At 50.2% G+C, this 17,163-nt stretch overlaps 1 protein-coding gene across 1 annotated transcript in view; it reads right to left on the bottom strand.

The window, feature by feature from the left end:
• The window catches only part of TM2D1 (TM2 domain containing 1), a 66,011-nt gene that overhangs the window by 30,908 nt on the left and 17,940 nt on the right, over positions 1 to 17,163 (bottom strand). The gene's annotated exons all lie outside the window — the stretch shown is intronic.

The following is a 17,163-nucleotide window of genomic DNA, read 5'->3' on the forward strand; positions in this document are numbered from 1 at the left end:
GGCATGCGTACCATCATCATGTTTCCTGAATGCCAAAACTAAAAACTTAAAATGGGGAGTTTCACACTAGCTGTAATCTGACCAAACTGTGGAAGACAAATACAAAAAAAAAAAAAAAAAAAAGTTAAAATAGTCCACCCTGGTAACTACCAGTTTCTGAACTGGCAGCATCAAGTTTGCAAAGGACAAAAGTGATCTTAATCTGCCAAACTAGTCAGATAAGAGTATAGTGGCCTAGTGGTGGACTTTGGTCCTGGGGAACTGAGGAACTAAGTTCGATTCCCACTTCAGGCACAGGCAGCTCCTTGTGACTCTGGGCAAGTCACTTAAGCCGCCATTGCCCCATGAGGCTGCCATGAGTGGGAAAGCGCGGGGTACAAATGTAACAAAAATAAAATAGATACTATTGGAGATTCTACATGGAATGTTGTTATTCCAGTAGTAACATTCCATGTACAAGGCTGTGCAGGCTTCTGTTTCTGTGAGTCTGACGTCCTGCACGTACGTGTAGGACGTCAGACTCACAGAAGCAGAAGCCTGCGCGGCCACATTGGTGATCTGCAAGGGCCGACTTCTACATGGAATGTTGCTAGTGGAATAGCAACATTCCATGTAGAATCTCAAATAGTAGCAACAGTGGAGGAGTGGCCTAGTGGTTAGGGTGGTGGACTTTGGTCCTGGGGAACTGAGGAACTGAGTTTGATTCCCACTTCAGGCCCAGGCAGCTCCTTGTGACTCTGGGCAAGTCACTTAACCCTCCACTGCCCCATGTAAGCCGCATTGAGCCTGCCATGAGTGGGAAAGCGTGGGGTACAAATGTAACAAAAAAAAACAACAACAACACACAATATACACCTAGTTTGTGAATGTATAATCAGAGAAGAATCAAATTTAACTCCTAAACAAACCATGTCAGAAACGTGTCCTGGAGTCAAAATGAAGCACTTGGGGGTGGAAGAGAGGAAAGTAGGAGGACAATTTAGAATAGAGCAGAGGAGCGCTGCTATGTTAGCTCCAGACCCTTTTTTCTCCTTTGTCCCGGGAGCCATCTGTTGTCATCAAGGACAGGATGGGAGAGGGCTTGAGCTCAAACTTTCCTAGACCACAGCCATAACTCCTGAGTGATTTGTGGAGGAGAGGATGTAAATGCAAAGAAGTGAGGGGGCGTGGGGAGGGAGGGAAGAGGAAGAGTATGAATTCCAGGTGAACGCCGTCTCCTCCCATTCTCCCTAAAATCAATAGTGCAAACTTGGGATCCTTCTTGGGATTCATATTGCCATGCGTTGTGCAGCTGGTATGAGCAGACCAGGCCTAAGGTTGTGGCAATAGGGAGGATAAAAACAGCCTGAATCCTTGTCTATAAACAAGGAGAGGGGGAAGGCAGGAGCTGAAAGAAGATAGAGAGCTGATGGATAGGGCCTGATGATACACAAAAGCCAGGACAGCATGACAGCTAGAGGCAGGGAGGGTGTATGAAACAAAGCCAGAGACAGTGCTGGGTTCGGACAGAGGGTATGGAGAGTATGTCTAAGATAGTACCAGAGATGAAGGTGGTGTTTGGGGGGGGGGGGGGGGGGGGGAGGGGAGATGATAGAAGCAGAGATGTTGGAAGACGGAGAAAGTGCAAGTACGTACATGACACAAATGGAGTAGCTGCGTTGACATAAGTTTGAGGAAAAAATGTTCCTTTGTTTTTTGTTTGGGGGGGGGGGGGGGGGGGGGGGAGGAGGAAGATGTGACAAGTCAAGGAATGGATTACATAGGAACAGAGAAAAATCAAAACCATATGGCCTATCCAGTCTGCCCATCTATGCCATCTACTATTCCTTCCTCTCCCTTAGAGATCCTCGGTACCTGGCCCAAGCTTTCTTGAATTCAGATAGTTTTTTTACCACCTCAACCAGGAGTGATCTGTGGAAATCAGCATTTAGCAGAGGTAGTCAATATTCTCTCTAACAACAAAGCGCGAGCGGAGACTCACTGTTAAACTAGTGCACCCTGGTTTAAAAAGGAGTGGATTTTGTCTAAATGAGAGCTACAAAAAACTAGAGCATATCAAATGAAGGTAGTCTATGAAAATGCAAAAACATTACAGGATTCAGTAACAAGTTTAAAAAAAAAAAAAAAAAAAAAAAGTTTTCTGGCAAAAGATAGCAGAAATCCTTACTAGTTCAGCTTTTTTCTCTCTTCCCTGAGAATTACTCCCAAGTTAAGACAATTCTCAGGAAGATTGCCCAACAGCAGAGGAGTTGGCAGATATTTTGTCGCTAAGGTAGAAACATTTTGTGCAACATTAGAGAATCTCTCTCTAGAGCTGCTCGCCTTGGGACCGGAGAAGGGGCCTGCCTCTGTCCTGCAGCACACCACACACTAATGGGGAATCTGGGGTTTCTGGATGGATCCTGTCATCACAGCACTGTGGATGGTGCATCTGGGTATAATACTACATTATTACATGCATTAATTTTTTGTGCATACTATCAGAGAGCTATTTTTTGGCATGGTGGTTTCTAACTATGACAGCAGAAATTGAATTTTTGCCTTTGGATATGGAATATTTTGGACACAGATGGATTTTATATTGAAGTTTAAGGTTTTTATATGCACATGCATAATTCTTCACACAGGAGAGTAAATGATAAAAATTATGTATAGAGGTCTGCACTAAGACATCGCTCCATTTGACCAATTAGTGATCTATACAAATAATTGATATCTTTTCTTACTAAACATTATTGGATTGATGAGCGTTCCATTATTTTTTTTTTTTTTTAACAGATAAAACTTTTGTCCTGCATTTTGATTTCATATCTGTGACTGATTACAGAACTTCTGCAAAGATCATGTCATACCCTATCTGGAGAAATTGCATTGGTTCCCAGCAATGCAGCAGGTTCAATGCAAATTAGGTTGCATTCTTTGTTAGTCGTCGGAGGAAAACTTCAAATATTTATGTAGTATTTTGAGTACTGAATTCATCAGTAAACTTGCAATCTAACAGAACACAAAGTTTATTTGTGCCCTCAGTGAGCAAAATTAGACTTAAAGTGCAAGCGAATATGCTTACTGTAGCCTGGCCCATAGCAACATAAACAGACAAAAATATAGGCAGATAAAGATCATATGGCTTATCCAGTCTGCCCATCCATGTCATCTTCTCTCCCTAATACTCCCTTAGGGATCCTATGTACTTGTTCCAAGCTTTCTTGAATTAGATACTGTTTTTGTCTCTACCACTTCCACCAGGTGGCCGTTCCACCAATTCACCACTCTTTCCATGAAGAAGCATTTCCACAGGTTACTTCAGAGTCTATCCCTTTCACCTTCAACCTATGCCCCCTCATTCCAAAGCTTCCTTTCACTTGAAAGGATTTGCCTCCTGTGCATTTATGCTGCACAGGTATTTACATCTCCCCTCTCCCACATTTCTTCCAAGTATACATATTGAGATCTTTGTCTGTCCCCTTACGCTTTATGTCAAAGACCACTGACCATTTTAGTAGCTGCCCTATGGACCGATGCCATCCTGTTTATATCTTTTTGAAGGTGCGGTCTCCAGAATACAATATTCTAAATGAGGCCTCAGTCTTATACAGGGGCATCATCACCTCCTTTTTCCTACTGGCCGTTCCTCCCGCTATGCACCCAAGCATCTTTCTAGCTTTCGCCGTCGTCTTTTTGACTTACTTGGCCCTCTTAAGATCATCACATACAATCACAACCAAGTCCCACCCTTCTTTCGTGAACATAGTTTCTTCAACCCCTAAACTGTACTGTTCCCTCAGAATTTTGCAGCCCAAATGCATTACCCCACATTTTTTGCATTAAATCTTAGCTGTCAAATTCCAGACCACTCTACTAGTTTCACTAAGTCCTTCCTCAGGAGCAAGATGGCCGCCAGGTAGGAGGCTCCGTGTTGAGCTCCGGAGGTCCTAAGATTAGGACTTACCAGCGCTGTTCAGCGCTATCCTGGACCGTCCTAGATCGAACCGGAACGGACCGAGAGGAAGCACTGCGAAGAGCTCCGCTGAGAACCGATCGAAGGGTCGGTTCCCAGTGTCTCGCAATCGCAGCGTGAACCCCAGGACAGTAGCCAAGGAGGGAATCGCTCACGGAGTCAGCGCCTCCTACTGCCTCGTGTCGCTGTACGGATCGGCGTGGCTGTATCAGCGCACAGGCAGGCAGGAGGTCGAGAGCAGCGGTGGCGGGGCAATCGAAGCTGTGCGGCCCAGGACCGCGCGTCCACGTGGCAGCCGTCTCGTTCCGCTGCCTGGTGACCGGCACAGCGTGGGAGTTTGAGCGTGTTCCAGCCCGCTTGTTCCAGTCCATTGGCTCCAGCGTATTCCAGCCCGCCTGATCCAGCCAGCGTGTTCCAGCTCGTTCCAGTTCTCCTGAGCCCAGCTTGTTCCAGCCCGCCTGATCCTTCCAGTCTATCGGCTCCAGTGTGTTCCAGTCCGCCTGATTCAGCTTCTTCCGGCTTGCCCCTGTCCACCGGATCCAGCGTGTCCAGCTAGTTTCAGCTGCCGATCCAGCCTTCCCCTTGCTGTCCATCGGCTCCAGTGTGTTTCAGCCTGCCTGACCCAGCCTCTCCTTGCTTACTCCAATTCTTCTGCTCCAGCGTGTTCCACCTCGTTCCAGTCTTCCTGATCCCAGCTCGTTCCAGTCTTCCTGATCCCAGCTTGTCCGTCTGCTCATCCTGACACAGTTCATCTGTTCCTGCTTGTTCCAGCTTGTCCATCTGTACCTGCCTGTTCCGGCTTGTTCCTGCTTGCTTCAGCTTGTTCCGGCTTGCTCCAATCCATCTGACTGTTAACACATCGAGTAACCTGCCTGCCTGCTTGCGAGCCTCTCAGCCATTGACTTACCTACCTGCCTGCTAGCTTATCAGCCATTGACTTATCTAATCGCCAACCCAAAACCTAGCTTCAAGCCCTATCTATCTGCTTAACACCTCAGTCATTACATAGTCACCCATTAACACCTGTTAACTGCTTAACACCTCAGTCACTATATTGTCACCTGTTACACCTCAGTCACCACCTATGGCCCCTGTCCATGTTCTCTTCCTTGCCCTGTCCCTTCCTAATCTCCTTTCCCCCCCACTCCCACTGTCTACCATTAGAACTACTCGCTGCCCTCCCACCCTGCCCGCCACCGCAATACCCTATTCACCTCCATCCCTCACCTTACCATCCCTCTTGTCCCCCTCCTTCCTGGCTCTCAACCTTCGGCACTTCCTTCCTGCCATTAACCCATCCCCTTTCCTCCTCAGTACACCCCGTCTTCGTCGCCTTCGTCGCCCAACCTCCCCCACCCTCCTCCGCACTCTCTTGCTCCTCCTCCTGCTATCCGCGGGAGACATTAACCCTAATCCAGGTCCCCCTCACCTGTCCCCGTCCTATCCTTGCGAACGATCCCGGGATGTCTCCAATCTCGTCTCTATTCCCCTCCTTCCCCCCTCCTCCCTCCCCTTCTCATGCGCCTTGTGGAATGCCCACTCAGTCTGCAACAAACTGCCTCTCACCCACGATCTCTTTATCTCTCGCTCCCTTCAACTGCTCGCCCTAACCGAAACCTGGCTCTCCCCGGAAGACTCTGCCTCCGTTGCAGCCCTCTGCCATGGAGGCTATCTCTTCTCCCACACGCCCCGCCCAATTGGCCGCGGCGGAGGCGTTGGGCTACTACTCTCACCCTCCTGTAGTTTCCAACCCCTCCACCTACCGCAGTCTCACTGCTTCTCATCCTTTGAAGCCCATTCCATCCGGCTATTCTACCCGCTACCACTCAGAGTGGCAGTCATTTACCGCCCCCCTGATAAATCCTTCCCTTCCTTCCTTACCGACTTTGATGCTTGGCTCTCTGTCTTTCTTGACCCCTCATCTCCGTCCCTCATTCTCGGAGACTTTAACGTACATGCTGATGACCTATCCGACCCCCATGCTTCTAAGTTCCTCACCCTAACATCCTCCTTCAACCTCCAGCTGTGCTCCACCACCCCTACTCATCGTGACGGCCATTGTCTTGACCTCGTCCTCTCCTCCTCCAGCTCACCCTCCAATTTCCACGTCTCAGCTCTTCCTCTCTCCGACCATCACCTGATCACATTCACACTTCTTCACCCCCCCCCTCCACCCCGTCCAACTTTAACCACCACCTCCAGGAACCTCCAGGCTATTGACCCCTCCACCTTATCATCTACTATCTCTAATCTCCTCCCCTCCATCATGTCCTCCGAAACTGTCGACAAAGCGGTCTCCGCCTACAATACCGCTCTCTCCTCTGCTTTGAACACCCTTGCGCCATCCATCTCCCGTCCCACAAAGCGCACCAATCCCCAGCCCTGGCTGACTCCTTGCATCCGTTACCTTCGCTCCTGCACCCGATCCGCTGAGCGCCTCTGGAGGAAATCTCGTACCCTTCCAGACTTCCTCCACTACAAATTCATGCTATCCTCCCTCCACTCCTCCCTATTCCGTGCAAAACAGGACTATTACACCCAATTGACCAATTCTCTCAGCTCCAACCCTCGTCGTCTCTTCACCACCCTTAACTCCCTCCTAAAAGTGCCCCCCGCTCCTACTCCCCCTTCTCTCTCTCCTCAATCACTGGCCGACTATTTCCGCGACAAAGTGCAAAAGATCAACCTTGAGTTCACGACCAAGCCACCACCTCCTCTTCACCCTTTAACCCTCTCCATCAACCAACCTACCCAGGTCTCTTTCTCCTCTTTTCCTGAGATCACCGAGGATGAAACTTCCCGCCTTCTTTCCTCCTCGAAATGCACCACCTGTTCCTCTGATCCCATCCCCACCAACCTACTCAACACCATCTCCCATACTGTCACCCCCGCCATCTGTCGCATCCTCAACCTCTCTTTCTCCACTGCAACTGTCCCTGACACCTTCAAGCACGCCGTTGTCACACCTCTCCTCAAAAAACCTTCACTTGACCCTACCTGCCCCTCCAACTACCGCCCCATCTCTCTTTTACCCTTCCTTTCCAAAATACTTGAGCGCGCTGTTCACAGCCGCTGCCTTGACTTTCTCTCCTCTCATGCCATCCTCGATCCACTTCAATCCGGCTTTCGCCCTCTGCACTCGACAGAAACAGCACTCTCTAAAGTTTGCAACGACCTGCTCCTGGCCAAATCCAGAGGTCACTACTCCATCCTCATCCTCCTCGATCTTTCCGCTGCGTTTGACACTGTCAACCATGATTTACTTCTTGCCATGCTGTCCTCTTTTGGGTTCCAAGGCCCTGTCCTCTCCTGGTTCTCCTCTTATCTCTCCCACCGCACCTTCAGGGTACACTCCCATGGATCTTCCTCCACTCCCATCCCACTATCTGTTGGAGTTCCCCAGGGATCTGTCCTTGGACCCCTTCTCTTCTCAATCTACACCTCTTCCCTGGGCTCGCTGATCTCGTCTCATGGTTTTCAGTATCATCTTTATGCTGATGACACCCAGCTATACCTCTCCACACCTGACATCACCGTGGAGACCCAGGCCAAGGTATCGGCCTGTTTATCCGACATTGCGGCATGGATGTCCAACCGCCACCTGAAGCTGAACATGTCCAAGACCGAGCTCCTCGTCTTTCCTCCTAAACCCACTTCTCCTCTTCCTCCACTCTCTATCTCTGTTGATAACACCCCTATCCTCCCTGTCCCATCTGCCCGCAACCTCGGAGTCATTTTCGACTCCTCCCTCTCCTTCTCTGCGCATATCCAACAGACTGCCAAGACCTGTCGCTTCTTCCTCTTCAACATCAGCAAAATTCGCCCTTTCCTCTCTGAGCACACCACCAGAACTCTCGTCCACGCTCTCATTACCTCTCGCCTTGATTACTGCAACTTACTCCTCACCGGCCTCCCACTCAGCCATCTATCCCCCCTTCATTCAGTTCAGAACGCTGCTGCACGTCTTATATTCCGCCAAAACCGATATACTCATATCACCCCTCTCCTCAAATCACTTCACTGGCTTCCGATCAGTTATCGCATACAATTCAAGCTCCTCCTCCTTACCTACAAATGCACTCAGTCCGCGGCTCCTCACTACCTCTCCACCCTCATCTCCCCCTATGTTCCCGCCCGTAACCTCCGCTCACAGGACAAAGCCCTTCTCTCAGTACCCTTCTCCACCACTGCCAACTCCAGACTCCGCCCATTCTGCCTTGCCTCACCCCATGCCTGGAACAATCTTCCTTCACCCATACGCCATGCCCCTTCCCTACCCATCTTCAAATCTCTGCTTAAAGCTCACCTCTTCAATGCTGCCTTCGGCGCCTAACCACTCGAGATATATAAAATACCCCAATCTATCCACCCTATCAGACTAACTGTTCACTCGTCCTCTAGATTGTTCACTTGTCTTTAGATTGTTTTCTTGTCTTTTAGATTGTAAGCTCTTTGAGCAGGGACTGTCCTATGTTTAAATTGTACAGCGCTGCGTAACCCTAGTAGCGCTTTAGAAATGCTAGTTAGTAGTAGTAGTAGTAGTTATCCACACCATCAGGGGTGTCTAACCTATTGCAATATCGCCTACAAAAATGTTAAGGCGTGAGGCACACCACTGGTAACATCCTTTTTCCTCAGAATGAGCTCCATTTACCACTACTCTCTGTCGCCTTCTACTCAACCAGTTCCTATGCCAGTCACTTACTTTACGGACCATGTTTTGGCACATTCTACCTGTTCCACTGAGTACACAGACATATGCAGAAACATTTCTTCTCAGGCATTTGGCAGTATGTTTGTGTTTTACAGGTTTTCTGAGGTTGATTCTGGAAGAATTTATAGGAATATAAATTGTTTTTAGATTACACATGTCTAAGATTTTGGTATATGGCATCTGTTTATTATGAATTGGTGATGGGGTTTATTTTTAGATGAGGTAGAAAGGCTGTTTAGCGTTATTTAATATGAATGTCTGTAAGCCACATAGAACTAGTGGATATAATGGCATATAAATATAGAATAAATTATAAATAAGCTGTGGTCAGAACTCAATGGTGTTTAGGATGAAATGTTGGCAGATGCCATTCGGTCTTCTACAGAAATGCACAACTCAGTAACATACCTTGGGGGGAAGTGTCAAAATATTTCTGTGATAGTGGCTGGCGATTCTGAGTTCACTGCCAATGGATATGCCTTGTCTACTTCACAAAATTGTACAACATAGACCATGGCAGTCATACCCCAGAAGCTTGAGAATTTTGTGGGTCATTATAGAGTGAGTGGAAAACTATTACTGAATGAGTGTCATGGTTGTCTGCATTTTGGCAGCTGGAAGGAATGCCTTGTATTTGACGAATTACAAGGTGTATCTTTTTGAAGTCAATGGTCTGGAGAGGGTCTAGCATTTTCTCTTATTGTCCGAGAAACTCCAGATTCTCTTTTCATGGTTACTATGTAAAATTTCCAATTGGCATTTATGTATCTACGTATGTCACTTTGAACATTTTTGGTGCAGGCATTCAAATGAATAAATTGAACTGAATACATAGAGACTGCTGAGCCGCATGCTGTTTGTTGAGTATTAGTCAATTCTTAAGATACAAGGATGTAAAACAGGCTTGTCAATTACAGGCCACTGAGACTACCTAACAATTTCTGAAAACTGCGTGCTGATTTGAGGCCAAATGGAAATATACTTGGCTCGACTAGGCAGGACTGAAGACATCAAGAGCTCTATTCGGACCAAATGGAAATATACTTGGCTCGACTAGGCAGGACTGAAGACATCAAGAGCTCTATTCGGACCAAACGGACTGGGTTGCAGTTAGCGATGCATTGTAATATTCATCAACACTCCTTTGAGGACTTGAGATGTGTGGTGCGTCAATCTATGTATCAAACTAAAAGAGGTGGAGATTATCAGAAGTTTCTGCTACAATGTGAGCAAAAATGGATATTTAGATTGCATTCCCTGCACCCGACAGGTTTAAATCATCGGGTTGAGTGGAGTCACTTTTTTTTAGAGCTTTCCTATTGGTGTTCTGACTTGACAGCGTCTGACGTCAGATTTTTTATAAAGCAGCCATTTTGATCTGTCTCTGAGTCAATAGGAGAGTGTAACATTTTGAGCTGACTTCTCTTCCAAGTATGTGTGTGATTTTTATGATTTTCTAAGTAATGATTCAACTGTAGTGCTTTCTTTAATGTGAATATTTCTTCCTTAGTGCGTTAGAGGCCCTGAAGCAGCCTTGCGAAATGCTGGCCATCGTCGGCCCCGCACTTGTGGAGAGAGAAGAATTCAGCGCTTTACGCGATCTGTGAAGCACTCACCATTAAGATAAGTGTGGTGTTTATTTAATAATGAGAGTACTAGAGTAAAAGTTTACCTATACAAATCAAGCAAAATTAATTAAATTTAAACAGTTTAAGCAGTAGCGGTTTTTTGTGCCTATGATGAAAGCAGGGTCCTTTTGACCCGACGTAGCTTCTTCAGATCAATTCAAGACCTGGAAGCTTTTTGAGGCTTTTTCCGCTATTGAGGTATATGATTTGTTATCAATAGTCATTTTTCTTTGACAGCAGTTCTTATTGTGTGTTTAATTAATAGCAACATAAATCTCAATCTAGTCTTGTATCCCATTTACACCTCACAGTCCAAAGTAGGTAACAGTTAAGCGACCAGAACAATCCTCTAGGAGAACAAAAGAAAAACAAAAAAGGAACTATTCTTCAAAACAAAACAAATGTCCAAAACAAAATAGTCTTAATCTTTCTCCTAAAGATCAAGTAGACCCGAGAAGAAAAAAATATATACCAGCAAATTCTTTCCACTGTCTGGAGGCTTGAAAAGCAAAGGTCAATTCAAGTAACGTTAATCTTTTCTTCCCTTTAGACAAGGAAAATTAGAAGACCATATTATTAGTATTTCTGGTCCTCACAGAAGCAGCAAATTGGAAATAGACATACAAATAATCTGGTGCTAGACTACACATAACCTTGAAGAGAAAACAGGCCAGTTTGAAAAGGACTCTGGCTTCAATTGGTACCCAGTGCAATTTTGCATAAAAAGATGAAATGCTATCAAATTCGGCATTAACTTCAGAAATTTCTATGGTCTGTCCCCTAAAAATGGCAAGGACAAATCAAACTCGGGTAGACATATAAAGTATCACATACCACGTATAATGAACTTATCTTGTTGGGCAGACTGGAAGAACCGTACAGGTCTCTCTGTCGTCATTTACTATGTTACTATGATAAACGCATTCAAAGTAAATTGGCTGTGACAGCAGTACCGCAACAGCAGCCGCTAGCATAGCTTTGTAAAAGGGGGAGAATAATTTGTGCCCAATGAATGTGACACCCAAGTGATGTAACACTATCTATATATATAAAAGGCAACCCCAACGTTCTGAAGCCTCCACGGAAGTTGAGGCGCCCGAGATATCCGGTGTGCCCTGGAATGTCTGCACCGCCCTCGCGTCAAAACGTCATGACGTCGAGGGCGGAGCTATGACACTCAAGGCCCGAAAGTGAATGATACATACCTGTAGCAGGTGTTCTCCGAGGACAGCAGGCTGATTGTTCTCACGACTGGGTGACGTCCGCGGCAGCCCCCACCAACCGGAAGAAGCTTCGCGGGCGGTCCGCACGCAGGGCACGCCCACCGCGCATGCGCGGCCGTCCTCCCGCCCGTGCGCGACCGTTCCCGCCAGTTGAATGACAAGCAAAAGATGAAAACGCAACTCCAAAGGGGAGGAGGGAGGGTAGGTGAGAACAATCAGCCTGCTGTCCTCGGAGAACACCTGCTACAGGTATGTATCATTCACTTTCTCCGAGGACAAGCAGGCTGCTTGTTCTCACGACTGGGGTATCCCTAGCTCTCAGGCTCACTCAAAACAAGAACCCAGGTCAATTGAACCTCGCAACGGCGAGGGTACAACAGAAAATTGACCTACGAAGAACAACTAACTGAGAGTGCAGCCTGACCAGAATAAATTCGGGTCCTGGAGGGTGGAGTTGGATTTACAGCCCAAACAGATTCTGCAGCACCGACTGCCCGAACCGACTGTCGTGTCGGGTATCCTGCTGGAGGCAGTAATGTGATGTGAATGTGTGGACAGATGACCACGTCGCAGCCTTGCAGATCTCTTCAATAGTGGCTGACTTCAAGTGGGCCACTGACGCTGCCATGGCTCTAACACTATGAGCCGTGACATGACCCTCAAGAGCCAGCCCAGCCTGGGCGTAAGTGAAGGAAATGCAATCTGCTAGCCAATTGGAGATGGTGCGTTTCCCGACAGCGACCCCTAGCCTGTTAAGGTCGAAAGAAAAACAATTGGGCGGACTGTCTGTGGGGCTGTGTCCGCTCCAAGTAGAAGGCCAATGCTCTCTTGCAGTCCAATGTGTGCAACTGACGTTCAGCAGGGCGGGTATGCGGCCTGGGGAAGAATGTTGGCAAGACAATTGACTGGTTAAGATGGAACTCCGACACCACCTTCGGCAGGAACTTTGGGTGGGTGCGGAGCACTACTCTGTTGTGATGAAATTTGGTATATGGAACATGAGCTACTAGGGCTTGAAGCTCACTGACCCTACGAGCTGAAGTAACTGCCACCAAGAAAATGACCTTCCAGGTCAAGTACTTCAGATGGCAGGTATTCAGTGGCTCAAAAGGAGGTTTCATCAGCTGGGTGAGGACGACGTTGAGATCCCATGACACTGTAGGAGGCTTGATAGGGGGCTTTGACAAGAGCAAGCCTCTCATGAATCGAACGACTAAAGGCTCTCCAGAGATGGCTTTACCTTCCACACGATAATGGTAAGCACTAATCGCACTAAGGTGATTCCTTACTGAGTTGGTCTTGAGGCCAGACTCTGATAAGTGCAGAAGGTATTCAAGCAGGTTCTGTGCAGGGCAAGAACTCTCACACCATACGACAAACCTCCTCCACTTGAAAAAGCAACTCTTTTTAGTGGAATCCTTCCTAGAGGCAAGCAAGACACGGGAGACACCCTCAGACAGACCCAACGCAGTGAAGTCTACGCCCTCAACATCCAGGCCGTGAGAGCCAGGGACTGAAGGTTGGGGTGCAGCAACGCTCCATCGTTCTGCGAAATGAGAGTCGGAAAACACTCCAATCTCCACGGTTCTTCTGAGGACAACTCCAGAAGAAGATGGAACCAGATCTGACGGGGCCAAAAGGGCGCTATCAGAATCATGGTGCCGTGGTCGTGCTTGAGCTTCAGTAAGGTCTTCCCCACCAAAGGTATGGGAGGATAAGCATACAGGAGGCCGGTCCCCCAATGAAGGAGAAAGGCATCCGATGCTAGCCTGCCGTGTGCCTGTAGTCTGGAACAGAACAGAGGCAGCTTGTGGTTGGTCTGAGAGGCGAAAAGGTCCACCGAGGGGGTGCCCCACTCTCGGAAGATCTTGCATACCACTCTGGAATGAAGCGACCACTCGTGCGGTTGCATGACTCTGCTCAGTCTGTCGGCCAGACTGTTGTTTACACCTGCCAGGTATGTGGCTTGGAGGAGCATGCCGAACCGGCAAGCCCAACGCCACATCCCGACGGCTTCCTGACACAAGGGGCGAGATCCGGTGCCCCCCTGCTTGTTGGTGTAATACATTGCAACCTGATTGTCTGTCCGAATTTGGATAATTTGGTAGGACAGCCGATCTCTGAAAGCCTTCAGTGCGTTCCAGATCGCTCGGAGCTCCAGGAGGTTGATCTGCAGATGCTTTTCCTGGAGGGACCACAGACCCTGGGTGTGAAGCCCATCGACATGAGCTCCCCACCCCAGGCGAGATGCATCCGTCGTCAGCACTTTCATGGGCTGCGGAATTTGGAATGGACGTCCCAGGGTCAAATTGGTCCGAATGGTCCACCAGAGCAGTGAAGTGCGGCAACTGGTGGAGAGGCGGATGACATCTTCTAGATTCCCGGTGGCTTGAAACCACTGGGAAGCTAGGGTCCATTGAGCAGATCTCATGCGAAGACGAGCCATGGGAGTCACATGAACTGTGGAGGCCATATGACCCAGGAGTCTCAACATCTGCCGAGCTGTGACCTGCTGAGACGCTCTGGTCTGCAAAGCCAGGGACAGAAGGTTGTTGGCCCTCGCTTCGGGAAGGAAGGCCTGAGCCGTCTGGGTATTCAGCAGAGCTCCTATGAATTCCAGCGACTGGGTTGGCTGGAGATGGGACTTTGGGTAATTTATCACAAACCCCAGCAGCTCCAGGAGTTGAATAGTGCACTGCATGGACCGGAGAGCTCCTGCCTCCGAGGTGTTCTTGACCAGCCAATCGTCGAGATATGGGAACACGTGCACTCCCAGCTTGCGTAGATACGCCGCTACCACCACGAGGCACTTTGTAAACACCCGTGGGGCAGAGGCGAGCCCAAAGGGCAGCACACAATACTGAAAGTGCCGTGCGCCCAGGCGAAATCTGAGATACTGTCTGTGAGCTGGCAGTATCGGGATGTGAGTGTATGCGTCCTTTAAATCCAGGGAACATAGCCAATCGTTTTTCTGAATCATTGGCAGAAGGGTGCCCAAGGAAAGCATCCTGAACTTTTCTTTGACCAGGAATTTGTTCAGGCCTCTTAGGTCTAGGATGGGACGCATCCCCCCTGTTTTCTTTTCCACAAGGAAGTACCTGGAATAGAATCCCTGCCCTTCCTGCCCGGGTGGTACGGGCTCGACCGCATTGGCGCTGAGAAGGGCGGAGAGTTCCTCTGCAAGTACCTGCTTGTGATGGGAGCTGAAGGATTGAGCTTCCGGAGGACAATTTGGTGGCAGGGAGGCCAAATTCAGGGCGTATCCGCACCGCACTATTTGGAGAACCCACTGGTCGGAGGTTATGAGAGGCCACCTTTGGTGAAAAAATTTTAACCTCCCCCCGACCGGCAGACCGTCCGGTACGGACACTTTGAGGGCGGCTATGTTCCCGTGGATCCAGTCAAAAGCCCGTCCCCGGCTTTTGTTGTGGAGGCGCAGGGGGCTGCTTAGGCGCACGCTGTTGACGAGAACGAGCGCGCTGGGGCTGTCCCTGTGCCTGACGAGGCCTTCGGGCCGGCTGGGTGTACCTACGCTTTGCAAAAGAATAGGGCACAGCCTGCCGGGCCCGGGAAAAACGTCCACCTGCTGAGGTGGATGCTGAAGGCGCCCGGTGGGAGAGCTTGTCGAGGGCGGTTTCCCGCTGATGCAGTTGGTCCACCAGCTGCTCGACCTTCTCACCAAAATATTATCCCCCCGGCAAGGGACGTCGGCCAGTCTCTGCTGGGTGCGGTTGTCCAGGTCAGAGGCACACAGCCATGAGAGCCTGCGCATCACTATACCTTGGGCCGCAGCACGAGATGCCACGTCACAGGTGTCATAGATACCCCTGGACAGGAACTTTCTGCACGCCTTCAGCTGCCTGACCACCTCCTGATAAGGCCTGGACTGCTCCGGCGGGAGCTTATCGACCAGGTCCGCCAGTTGTTTCACATTGTTCCGCATGTGGATGCTCGTATAGAGCTGGTATGACTGGATGCGGGTCACGAGCATGGAGGATTGGTAGGCCTTCCTCCCAAACGAGTCCAGAGTGCAAGACTCCCGCCCCGGGGGCACCGAGGCGGTATCCCTCGAACTCCATGCCCTCTTGAGAGCAGAATCCACGACCGCCGAGTCATGGGGCAATTGGGGCCGCATTAACTCTGGGTCCGAATGGATTCTGTACTGGGACTCTGCTTTCTTGGGAATGATGGGATTAGATAGCAGTCTCATCCAGTTCCGAAGCAGTGTCTCCTTGAGGACATTGTGCAACGGCACCGTGGAGGACTCTCTAGGTGGTGATAGATAGTCGAGGACCTCGAGCATCTCAGCCCTCGGCTCATCCACAGAGACCACGGGGAAGGGAATGCAAATAGACATGTCCCGTACAAAGGAGGCAAAGGAGAGGCTCTCAGGGGGCGCGAGCTTCCTCTCTGGTGAAGGCGTGGGGTCCGAGGGAAGACCCGCAGACTCCTCTGAGGAGAAATATCTGGGGTCCTCCTCTTCCCCCCACGAGGCCTCTTCCTCGGTATCGGACATGAGCTCATGTAGCTGAGTCCTTAACCGGGCCCGGCTCGACGTCGAGGCACCGAGGCCTCGGTGTCGTCGAGCGGTGGACTCCCGCGCCGGCGGGGACGAAGCTCCCTCCATCGACGTCGACGGGGACTCCACCTGCGTGGCGGTCGAGACCGGCGTCGCAAGCGGCGGCGGTGTCGACGACCTCGGCACCGGGCTAGAGCTCGCCGGCGCCACAGTCAACGCTGGCGCATCAGCCCTTCCAGGATCCCCGGAAGGATGGCTCGGAGGCACTCGTCCAGGCCCGCTGCCGGGAAAGACGGGGGGGCCGGTAGAGGAGTCGGTGCCGGAAGCTGCTCGGGTCCAGGAGACTGCACCGAAGTGCTGGGACCCTGACGTGTCGGTACCTCCACTACCGAGGGGGACCTTTCCTCTCGACGCGGACGTTTCGGCGTCGACTCCTCTCCGGTACCGAGGGCTGGATGCATGGAAGGCGACCGATGACGGTGCTTTTTAGATTTCTTGCGGTGCCCGTCATCGGTGCCAGGTGGCATGGAGGAGGAGGAGGTCGATCCCCCTCGGTCCCGAGGAACCGGGTCAGACAGGGTTCGGTCCCAAGGGCCATGGGCCGAGGGAGTGACCGGGGCCGATTGCCCACGCGGCCTCTCACCCCTACCCTCGCCGGAGGACCGGCGGGCCCTGTGCTCCTGGGGTCGATGCCATCGGTGCCGATTTCTCGGGCATCGATACCGGTACCGAAGAACCGGCCGTCGATACCGATGCCGTCGAGGGGCCGGCGCAAGTTCCAAAAAGACTGTCCCGCAGAACTTGCCTCGCAACCTGAGTCCGTTTCCGGAGACCAAGACACAGAGAACACGACTTGATATTGTGCTCTGGCCCGAGGCACTGGAGGCACCAAGCGTGGGTGTCGGTCTGCGAGATCGGCCGGCCGCACCGACCACACTTCTTAAATCAACTCGGGACCTTCGAGGACATCGACGGAAAAATCGCGTCGGCGAAGTTAAAGTCGTCGATGGTGGCGGTAATCACACCTCGAAAAAGTAATTGACCGCGCGGCCACAAGGCCGCAGCGCGACGCCCCCACTCGAAAACGAGGGAAAAATAGAGCGCGTGCTCTCCCTTTTTTT

This window comes from Microcaecilia unicolor, chromosome 6 (genome assembly GCF_901765095.1).
Source record: "Microcaecilia unicolor chromosome 6, aMicUni1.1, whole genome shotgun sequence".
NCBI classification, from domain to species: Eukaryota; Metazoa; Chordata; class Amphibia; order Gymnophiona; family Siphonopidae; genus Microcaecilia; species Microcaecilia unicolor.